The 12,242-nt window shown below is 41.5% G+C and overlaps 1 protein-coding gene across 6 annotated transcripts in view; it reads right to left on the reverse strand.

Moving 5' to 3' along the window:
• Nucleotides 1-12,242, reverse strand: part of PDZRN4 (PDZ domain containing ring finger 4) — a 372,746-nt gene that overhangs the window by 56,604 nt on the left and 303,900 nt on the right. The gene's annotated exons all lie outside the window — the stretch shown is intronic.

Consider the following 12,242-nt stretch of genomic DNA (forward strand, 5'->3'; position numbering starts at 1 on the left):
TCAACCTAACTACTTTGCACATGGCACAGAATTTTTTGCAACCCTGAGCGATGTAGCTAGGTTGACCTAAGTTTTAGATGTAAACCAGGCCAAGGACAATTGTTTAACAGGCTGTGGGGCTGAGGATGAGTATTAGATTGTCTACACTTGAAAGTTTTGCTATGTTGATTAGGAGTATGAAAAAAATCACACCCCCAGCTGACAGCTATGCCAGAAAAAGTCCCAGTGTAAATTCAGCTCTACTGGCAATAAGTCCTTTTGTTAGGATAGCTTGTATCAGTTCCACAAATGAAATAAGCTGCATCTCCATTAGAAGGGTTTGACAGTATACCTCTGCTGGTATATCTATATACCAACAATTTCTTTACGTTTTGACTATACTGGAACAAAGTGAAGCTTTGCCACTGTAGCTGCACCCATACTATGGGTGCTTTGCCAGCATAGTCCAGTATAGTATATCAGTATTCCTATACCAGTGCTCCCCTTGTGCTGTGTTTGGAGTATAACATGGATAACTGCAAGTATGGGTGGTGTGTAAAATTTCTACATGTTCTTGTGTCTGTATTTTCAAAGTACGAGCACATCACTCAACTAATGGGCTAATTGGCCAATGGCTGTCAATAGCAGAGTTCTTGACCAGAACATGTGCTATCACTGTACTGAAAACAGTACTTTGGTGAGATTCAGAGGTGATGTGAATGTTATTGTAAATTACAAATAATGAAACTGCCATAAGCTAGTGCAGCTGTGAGATGATATAATTTATCCTGTGAAGGGGTAGAGGGGGTGATTTTCTGTAGTAAGAAATGCAACTCACAAAGGGTTTAATCCCAGGTGCCGGCTTTATTTTATACCCTTCCAATAGAAATCTTCACTTTACCCCTACAGAATATATGACTTATCACCTCACGCTATTTGTACAGTCTTTACATCACCTCTGAATTTGGTCCAAGGAACAAAACATAAAAACACATTGCATATATTTTGACATGAGGCCTGGTCTACACTACGAAATAAGGTCGGTATAATTATGTTACTCAGGGGTGTGAAAAATCCACATCCCCTACGCAACTCAGTTAAACTGACCTAGCACTGTCTACACTGGGGTTTAAGTCAACTAGAGACTTCTCCCATCAACTTAGCGACTGCCTCTCGGGGAGGTGGAGGCTCTACGCCCGTATCAGAACCCCTCCCGCTGACACAGGTTGAGTCTTCACTGAAATGCTACAATGGCGCAGCTGCGCTGCTGCAGTGTTTTAAGTGTAGACAAGCCTTAACACTATAGGAAAAACCTATTATTTTAAGGTTGCCTAAAATTTTCCATTATAACTACCTGCTTTTAATTGCTACGACCTCTGACAAATGAACTATTTGGGTTGAATTTTTCCATGCTTGGTTTCTGTCTCAGGTTAATTTTTTTTTTCTGGAAAGTTTTACAAAATCAGTGCAATGAAAAACAGAAAACTTTGTCCATGTAAAAACTCTGCCAGCACCACAGGAGCTTACCCATAGGCAGCTTACATCTGACAGTGGGACAGTCCTGAGGTCAAAGAACCATCTTTTCTGTTCCCATGAAAACCCATCCAGATTTATCTGAGTTACCAGGAAATCACCATTTACACATGCACAAAATCTTATGCCCTTATTCATTATGTCTGAAAGTCTGAACTCTTGCCATGCTGCAGAGAGCATGCTCCCTGTCTCCTGCATAATTTCCTAACTACAAAGAATCACAGCCCAGGCAATTTTCCACAATAAAATAGTTTATAGCCTAGGAAGGGAAAGAGCACTGACCTACACTACCTTTCTGAAACATAATACCAAACCTAAGTGCTTGGCTTTCTTATCTGTAAAACACAGTATTTCAGTATGCCACCTTTAAAAAGTGCTTTGAGATCTATAGATGAATGAACACTATGAAAATACAAAGCAGATTAAGAAAACAAACAGCAACAAATAACTAAGTTTTCGGGCTATTCCATTGGCCCCCACGACCTTCCCAGACCCAGAAGAGAATACAGGAATCCCTAAAAACCAGTGTTCTACTGATGTCTAGCAGATATTTCCTGAAGATGGAATTGCTTTGTTTCTCCATTTTTCTTTTTTTCAAATATCTTGAAATTTCCAGATCAATTAACTGATCAACCAACCCAAACCTCCCTTGACAAAAGAACGAGGCTGAAAAGCAAAACATTTGCAAAATTGGGAAATGCCAGATTTAAGGGAGCTTTTTTCAGAGTAGCAGCCGTGTTAGTCTGTATTCGCAAAAAGGAAAAGGAGTACTTGTGGCACCTTAGAGACTAACAAATTTATTTGAGCATAAGCTTTTGTGAGCTACAGCTCACTTCATCGGATGAATTCAGGGAGCCTATGTAATCTTAACTCTTACACAAGGGAGTTTACACAAGGGAGCTTGTGTAATCTTAACTCTTCCCCTTTGCATACATGTATTATGATATGATCAAGTTTTTAATTACATGAACACATACAGCAGTTCAGAACATGCATAGGCATGTTCTCTGTGGTGTGGTGGTGGTGGGGATCATATGGAGTCCATGTGCAATGTAAAGATGTCCTTCCTGCGGGAGAACCTCAAAGAAGAAAGTTGTGGTTTGAATCCTGCCTACCCGCACATGGATGTATGAGGGATCTATGGTATGATGTAGCAGCCATTCCGCAACGGCAAGAGCATACTGCTCCTACAGCTAGCTCAGATGCTACACAGTGGTGATGAGCACAGTATACATTCCTAGATATATGTATTTAAATCTAAGAGACCAGATATTACCATCCTCAGTTCCATAGAATTTCCTCAGTACTAATGTAGGATAGGTTGGTATCAAATGATACAAAGAGTGACCAGAAAAGAAGTGTATTCTGCTCTAGACATGTGGCCTACATTGCTGTGTAACAGGAGTTTCCCTTACAATTTATGCAAGAAATGCTTAAAAGTTGGCTCTATCCTTAAAATTGCCATTTGGCCAAATTGTATCATTGGGGATAATTATATACAAAGGAATTCTGTGAGTGCCATATGAGGTGGTGGAGAGGAGGGATAGATAAAAGTGTAAAATAGATTAAATTATAAGGAGGAGAAAGTTCCCCCCATCTCTCCTCCAAGTGTGTAAGTTACAAAAATTAAAATATCCAGTATCAGATATATCTAACAAAGGCGGCTTTAAATAGCACTTTAAATCTGGATCTTTTAGCGATCATTCAGTTCTACCTCTCCAGTTCCTTCCTTCTTTAAAAGCCATAGAAATATGCTCCCTTTGAGTGCTGTTCCCATTAGGGAAGTGGGAACTCCAAAATTTTCACTGTAGAATGTAATGTAAGCCCCTTGAACAACTTTTACCTCTACAGTCTGTAAGCTCCCTTCAAAACGTAAAGTTTCCTCTCTCCTGACCCTCCTGTACTAAACAGTTTTAATGTTTATAAAAAGTCTCAGGATAACAAATTTAGTGATCACCCTTAAAAGTCAATGTTTGGCAACAAATATCATGTAGTTGGATCTGATCTATTAGAATTGTTCCTATTGTTAGTACAAGAAGTATACTATAATTGCCATTATGTGGTACTTCTTGGCAAAGGTTAGGTTGACTTCTAAAAAGTGGCCATTTTACCACAGATCTGTGCCAGAGGCAGGGTGGGGTGGGGTTGGGGGAGAAGCATGGATAACATTTCAAGAAGTAAAATATAAAATCTTATTAGAATTCCTTGGGAAACCAACCAACCAACTTCCACAAAAATCCACAAACATCTATTTATCCACAAAAATCAATACTTATTGATGACTCGATGTCTAGTTGGCAGCTGGTATCAAGCAGAGTGCCCCAGGAGTCGGACCTGGACCGGTTTTGTTCAACATCTTTATTAATGATCTGGATGATGGGATGAATTGCATCCTCATCAAGTTCACAGATTACACTAAGCTGTGGGGAGAGGTAGATATACGCTGGCGGGTGGGGATAGGGTCTAGAGTGACCTAGACAAATTGGAAGATTGGACCAAAAGAAATCTGATGAGGTTCAACAAGTACAAGTGAGTCCTGAACTTAGGAAGGAAGAATCCCATGCACCACCACAGGCCAGGGGCCGACTGGCTAAGCAGCAGCTCTGAAGAAAAGGACCTGGGGATTACAGTGGATGAGAAGCTGGATATGAGTCAGCAGCGTGCCCTTGTTGCCAAGAAGGCCAATGGCATATTGGGCTGTATTAGTAGGAGTATTGCCAGCAGATCGAGGGAAGTGATTATTCCCCTCTATTCGGCACTGGTGAGGCCACACCTGGAGTACTGTGTCCAGTTTTGGTCCCTCCACTACAGAAAGGACGTGGACAAATTGGAGAGTCCAGCAGAGGGTAACGCAAATGATTAGGGGGCTGGGGCGCATGACTTACTAGGAGAGGCTGAGGGAACTGGGCTTATTTAGTCTGCAGAAGAGAAGAGTGAGGGGGGATTTGATAGCAGTCTTCAATTACCTGAAGGGGGGTTCCAAAGCTAGGCTGTTGTCAGTGGTGGCGGATGACAGAACAAGAAGCAATGGTCTCAAGTTGCAGTGGGGAAGGTCTAGGTTGGATATTAGGAAACACTATTTCACTAATAGGGTGGTGAAGCACTGGAATGGGTTACCTAGGGAGGTGGTGGAATCTCTATCCTTAGAGGTTCTTAAGGCCTGGCGTGACAAAGCCCTCGCTGGGATGATTTAGTTGGGGTTTGTCCTGCTCTGAGCAAGGGATTGGACTAGATGACCTCCTGAGGTCTCTTCCAACCCTAAACTTCTATGATTATTCCAAGCAAATATACTTTACATACATTTACAATAATGTCATTTCCATACAAATTCTATGCCAAGCACCAATGATATTTCAAAATCATTTAACTATGAAATTCACAGCTTATTTTTATTGGCAACAATGTGGCTGACCTGTACTTTCATAAAAATGTTTATTTTCTCCTTGAAGTGAAGAAATCCATGACCTTTAAAATCCACTATCCTTTATGTGGTTTCCTTATAAGATGTAAGCACTGAGGATACAGAACACTTATTTTAATCATCATTGAAGTTCATCAACACAGTTAGTTACTCTGCATAAAGGTCACTCATTTTATAAATTCTGCCTTGCCCTGCAGAAGAGCTGTAGCTTAATTGATCTATGCTGGCAGCCATTCTGAGCAGTTACCATCATTATGTGTTGGGAAGAGAGAATGTATTTTAAAAACTAAAACCAATACTATATACCCAGTTTGGAGGTCTATTCACTTAGCTTCTTTAAGATCTTTTTTTATCTCCTGCATTATCCCCCGTCCCAGCACTCTGATATAATCACTTTGGGAGCTGTAGATAGTTGAGCACTTATTTACCGCAAGCCATTTACGGATTCTTAGCTGGATGATTAAATAAATTATTTGATTCTAAAAGGTTACTTTCAATGGAAGCAAAGGTACTATTTTAAGTAGATAGGGAAATCAGTCACTTTTACCATCAACTCAAAAGACACACGAATACATTTGTTGCAACAGATGGGCTAATTAATCTATAAGCAACTTCTGAATGTTAAGTAAAGAATATATCTATCCACATGTAAACCACTGTCCTGTTTGATGAAGTTTCTGTTTAATGAACACTCTCTCCCTTTTGAAAAAAACTACAAAGTCTGGGCCACTTGTCAACAACTTCCCTAGAGTGACTGGTTGCCATTGCTTGGATGTTGGCCATCCCCTTTTGATTATCTCTCTAAATCCAGCCACATGCAAAAATTAATCAATATTAGAAAATAAACAAACAGTTTTTGTCTTTGATGCATAAGCAAATGCTTGAAAAACCAACTGACGCTGGCTGACTGACATTTCTAAAGCCAGACACCGACTGTTACACCGGTTTATTTCCAAGCAGTGGTAGTTGGGGGAAAGTAAATGAAGCACAGATTGCCTCTAAACAATATAGGGAAAATGGGTGTAGATTACCTTTACAATACTTATTCTAAAAAATATAAATCCAGGAACACCCACTGTTCTCAGAGTACAAATATTTGTGATATAGAGATGAACTGCTGTAAACCATTTTTCTGCTGTTACTGATTTCAGTTAGCAGTGACCATGGATCACTACTGGGAAGTTATATATGTTAATATCTGTCTCCTTCCTGAGAGTCTCATCTTTATTTCTCATTATATTTAAAAAAAAAAAACAAAAATACAATTTTGTGAATTTAGTACTCACAAAAGGTGTCATAGTAACAGCTCTGGGGACTGTGCAGTCCACTTTCCTCAAAACATGTTTGGCACAGGCAAGCTAAAATGCAAGACAGACTCCACAGAAGCAAAATCCCTGGAGAGCATCCACTTAATTGGTGAGGCCAAAGACAAGACTAACTTGAGCATCCTGTTAATCTAGAGTCCTCCAGACACAAAGGCTTTTCAGAGGAGCTAATGGAGATGCTGTCTGACATCATGATGAAGTTCACAAATCTCACTGCGTTGGGAGATTTCAGCATTGATACACACACAATGACTGAAATCAACAGCACTAAAACTCCGATCCGACCTCACTAAATTGAAGTTTCTTACCGGCATGCTCTGGACCTAAACACACATAATTCCCTCCTTCCAAATCCCCTTCTTTTGCACAAGAAGTAGCAATGGAAATATTAGAAGCAATCAGGGCCTCCACATGGGACTCTGCCCACCACCTTTCCTGTCTAATAAAATACAGTGGAGAACATCAGGAACCTCTAGTAACACAGCATTTGCACACCTCCTTTGAAGAGGAGATCCTAACTCTCATTCCCAAAGCAGGCAACAGTCCAGCAAAAGAAATCAGCACTTGACAATGGTGATCTTCCCAAGTACAGCCCAGTACCAAACCTCCCTTTTTGGGCAAGTTAACCTGCAAGCTAGGAAATAAAGCCTCCAGTCCCACCTGCCAGCTACCAGTATCTTGAATCCTTCTCAGCCAGGTTACATGCCAGGACACAAAACAGAGATCATTTGTTGATGATAAACTTTCCCATTAGATGTCTTGGCAGCATTTGGTGGCACTGATTATCAAACACTCCTGGTCCTGCCCTACCGATTAAGAGCTGCAAGGGTGCATGGAAATTCCTTTCACAGAAGCATAGATTCCAAGAGCAAAAGGGACCATTGTGATCATCTAGTCTGACCTCCTATATAACACAGGCTATAGGATGTCCACAAAATAATATCTAAAGCAGATCTTTTAGAAAAGCATCCAATCTTGATTTAAAAGTTGTCAGTGATGGAGAATCCACCACGACTCATGGTAAATTGTTCCAATGGTTAATTACCCCCAACATCAAAAATTTGTACCTTATTTCCAGTCTGAATTTGTCTAGCTTTCAACTTCCAGGCACTGGTTCATATTATACCTTTCTCTGCTCGACTGAAGAGCTCATTATTAACTATTTGTTCCCCATGTATGTACTTACAGACTATAATTAATTCACCCCTTAATCTTCTCTTTGTTAAGATAAAGAGATTGAGCTCTTTGAGTCTGTCACTGCAAGGCATGTTTTCTAATCCGTTAAGCATTCTCATGGCTCTTCTCTGAACCTGCTCCAATTTATCCACATTCTTTTTCAATTGTGGGCACAAGAAGGGGGCACAGTATTCCAGCAGTGGTCACAATAGGGCCAAACACAGATGTGAAATAACCTCACTACTCCTACTCGAGATTTCCCTGTTTATGCATCCCAGGATCTCATTAAGTCTTTTGGCCACAGCATCACATTGGAAGCTCATGTTCAGTTCATTATCCATCATGATTCCCAAATTTTTTTCAGAGGCACTGCTTCCCAGACTGGAATCACCCAGTCTGTAGCTGTGGCCTAGATTCTTTATTCATAGATGTTATACATTTACATTTAGCCTTTTTAAAACACATATCGTTTGTTATTTTGCACACAGTTTCAGAGGCGATGCATGGTGGGGGATATAATCCCTCCCAAATTTTTGAGACCTGTGGAGCTGCTCCTGAAAGACTTGCTCTGATTGGCTTGCCAGCAGGGGAGGGAGGCTCTGTCCTCCTGCTGTGCCTCTCCCCCAGGACGTTTCTGGCTCGCTTGGTCCTTCTTCCTGGCAGTCAGGCCCGTGCGGGGAACAGGGCGGGGCTGCGGTACAGAGCCACTTCTCACACTAGCTGATTCTGTGCAGGGTCTCTGCCTCTGTGCTGTAGTTCAAACCCTTTGCCTCTTGTCCTGCCCTCTGTGGCAAAAGAGAATAACTTTTTTCCTTCTTTTTTATGGCAGCCTTTCCAGTCATATCCCTTCTTAATCTCCTCTTTTCCAAACTCAACATACCCAGTTCCTTCTGCCAAGCCTGGTTGGACATTCTTTTTCTTCAGCCTTGTGATAGCTCAGGTCCTTTCTCTCAGACTGAACCCAACCTCGTTGTTATGGGAACTGTTCCTCCATTTTTGGAACACTCACTTGTGGTATTCCATATGCGTCAGCCCAGTTTCCTATCCTATTTAATATCTGTTTGGAGCCACTGGGTTAGACAGCATGCTTGAAAGACCAGAAATATGCAGACAATGCCCAGCAAACTAGCTTTTCCATGGCATGTGTAATTAGCACCAATTCCTCAATCTCCCAAATCTCAAAAAGCATCTTCCTGAAGCTGAACCCAAGCAAGACAAAAGTCATGCATGCAGGAAAAGAAAAGTGTTTAGAAATACTAGCCTTCTCTCTAACATCCCCCTCTGCTGAGGGCAACTACTTGCCGAGTATAGCCTTTTTGAGTCTTCAGTGCTTTTGGATACCCAAATAGCCACAGACATAGGTGCCGACTCCATGGGTGCTCCGGGGCTGGAGAAAAATTAGTGGGTGTTCTGCATCCACCGGCAGCCAAGCTCCCTTCCCCCCCGCCCGTCCCTCTGCCCCACCTCCTTCTCCCCCCGAGTGCACTGCGTCCCCATTCCTCTGCCTACCTCCCAGTATTTCTCGCCTGGTCGCAGCAAATCAGCTGTTTGCATGCTCAGGGGTGGGGGAGGTGCCGTGGCACGCTCAGGGGAGGAGGTGGGGTCATGGCAGGGATTTGCAGAAGGAGTTGGAATGGGGGTGGGGAAGAGGTGGGAAGAGGCAAGGCAGGGGTGGGGCCTCATGGAAGGGGTGGAGTGGGGGTGGGGCGGGGAGCAGAGTGGGCATCGAGCACCCACGGAAAACAGGGGAAGTCAGTGCCTATGGCCACAGATATAGAATCATAGGACTGAAGGAACCTTGAGAGGTCATCTAGTCCAGTGCCTTGCACTTGTAGTAGGACTAAGTATTATCTAGATCATTCCTGACAGGTGTTTGTCTAACTTGCTCTTAAAAATCTCCAATGATGGAGATTTCACAACCTCGAAGGTAATTTATTTCAGTGCTTAACCACCACGACAGTTAGGAAGTTTTTCCTAATGTCCAACCTAAACCTCCTTTGCTGCAATCTAAGCCCATTGATTCTCGTCCTATCCTCAGAGGTTAAGAAAAACAATATTTCTCCCTCCTCCTTGTAACAACCTTTTATGTACTTGAAAACTGTTATCATGTCCCCCCCTCAGTCTTCTCTTTTTCAAACTAAACAAACCCAAATTTTTCAATCTTCCCTCATAGGTCATGTTTTCTAGACCTTTAATAATTTTTGTACTCTTCTCTGGACTTTCTCCCATTTGTCCACATCCTTCCTGCAATGTGGTGCCCAGAACTGGACACAATACTCCAGTTGAGGTCAAATCAGTGCAGAATAGAGAGGAAGAATTAATTCTCGTGTCTTGCTTACAACGCTCCTGCTAAAAAATCCTAGAAGGACATTTGGTTTTTTTGTAACAGCGTTCCATTGTTGACTCATAGTTAGTTTGTGGTCCACTCTGAGCCCCAGATCCTGTTCTACAATACTCCTTCCTAGGCAGTCATTTCCCATTTTGTATGTGTGCAACTGATTGTTCCTTCCTAAATGAAGTACTTTGCATTTATCCTAATTGAATTTCATCCTATTTACTTCAGACCATTTCTGCAGTTTGTCCAAATCATTTTTAATTTTAATCCTATCCTCCAAAGCACTTGCAACCCCTCCCAGCTTGGTATCGTCCTCAAACTTTATAAGTGTACTCTCTATGCCATTATCTAAATCATTGATGAAGATATTGAACAGAACTGGACCCAGAACTGATCCCTGTGGGACTCATTACATCCTTCCAGCATGACTGTGAACCACTGATAACTACTCTCTGGGAATGGTTTTCCAACCAGATTTGCACCCACCTTATAGTAGCTGTGTGATGGGAAACCCCCTTGGGGCTGCCAACTGATGTGCCAAGACTACTTCTGTCCCTGCTTTCCCTGCCAGTTTGGGACTCCAGCACCCTGTCTTGTTGAGCAGACATGCCAGTCTGCTCCAACACAGACCCAGGATCTGAACCACACACCCCAAAGCTGCAGACTAACTGAAAGCAACTTAAGAAGTGTTCCTGTCCTTGACACTCAGATGCCCAATTCCCAATGGGGTCCAAACCCCAAATAAATCCATAAACTCATACATTGTTCGCCCTCTATAACACTGATAGAGAGATATGCACAGCTCTTCCCCTGCCCCACAGGTATTAATACATACTCTGGGTTAATTAATAAGTAAAAAGTGATTTTATTAAATACAGAAAGTAGGATTCAAGAGGTTCCAAGTAGTGACAGACAGAACAAAGTGAATTACCATACGAAATAAAATAGAACACGCAAGTCTATGTCTAAGAAAACTGAATACAGATAAAAACCACACCCCTAGAGAAATTCCAGTAAGCTTCCTTTTACAGACTAGTCTCCTTCTAGTGTTGTTCCAGCAATCACTCACATCCCCTGTAATTACTGTCCTTTGTTCCAGTTTCTTTCAGGTATCCTTGGGAGTGGAGAGGCTCTCTCTATAGCCAGCTGAAGACCAAAATGGAGGGGTCTCCCAAGGGCTTAAATAGACTCTCTCTTATGGGTGGAGACCCCCTCCTCTCTCCTATGCAAAGTCCAGCTCCAAGATGGAGTTTTGGAGTCACATGGGCAAGTCACATGTCCATGCATGGTTCAGTTTTTACAAGCAGCAGCCATTGCTTACATGCTACCTAGAACATCCTCAGGTAGACTTCTTATGTGGATTGGAGCCCTACAAGATTCATTGTCCTTTAAGTGTTTCTTGATTGGACATTTGCACATTCCTTTCTCAAGAAGCTGACCAAATGCTCTACTAAGACTACTTAGAAATCAAGTAAGTATACAGCTAATATTCATAACTTCAAGTACAAAAATGATACATGCATACAAATAGGAGAAATTTATTCAGTAGATCATAACCTTTACAGAGATATGTTACATGGCATATGTAGCATAAAACATATTCCAGTTATTTCATATATACATTCATAAGCATATTTCCATAAAGCCTTATGGGGCACACTGCCACAAGCTCCACTAGGTTGCATTTCCCTAGTTTGTTTATGAGAAGATCATGCGAGACAGTATCAAAAGCTTTACTAAAGTCAAGATACACCATGTTTATTGCTTCCCCCTATCCACAAGGCTTGTCACCCTGTCAAAGAAAGCTATCAGTTTGGGTTGACAGGATTTGTTTTTGACAAATCCATGCTGACTGTTACTTATCACCTTATTATCTTCTAGATGTTTGCAAACTGATTGCTTAATTATTTGCTCCATTATCTTTCTGGGTACAGAAGTTAAACTGACTGGTAATTCCTCGGGTTGTTCTTATTTCCCTTTTTATGGATTGGCACAATATTTGCCCTTTTCCAATCTTTTGGAATCTCTCCTATCTTCCATGATTTTTCAGAGATAATCCCTAATGGCTAAGATATCTCCTCAGTCAGCTCCTTGAGTATTCTAGGATGCATTTCATCAGGCCTTGGTGACTTAAAGACATCTAATTTGTCTAAGTAATTTTTAACTTGTTCGTTCCCTATTTTAACCTCTTCTGATCCTACATAATTTTCACTGGTATTCACTATGTAAGACATCCAATCATCACCAACCTTCTTGGTGAAAAACAAAACAAAGAAGTCATTAAGCACCTCTGCCATTTCTGCATTTTCTGTTATTTTTCCCCCCCTCATTGAGTAACAGATCTATCCTGTCCTTGGCCGTCTTCTTGCTTTTAATGTATCTGTAGAATGTTTTCTTGTTACCCTTTATGTCTCTAGCTCATTTTGTGCCTTGGCCTTTCTAATTTTGTCCCTACATACTTGAGTTATTTGTT

The sequence above is a fragment of the Dermochelys coriacea genome, chromosome 1 (assembly GCF_009764565.3).
Source record: "Dermochelys coriacea isolate rDerCor1 chromosome 1, rDerCor1.pri.v4, whole genome shotgun sequence".
Taxonomy (NCBI): domain Eukaryota; kingdom Metazoa; phylum Chordata; order Testudines; family Dermochelyidae; genus Dermochelys; species Dermochelys coriacea.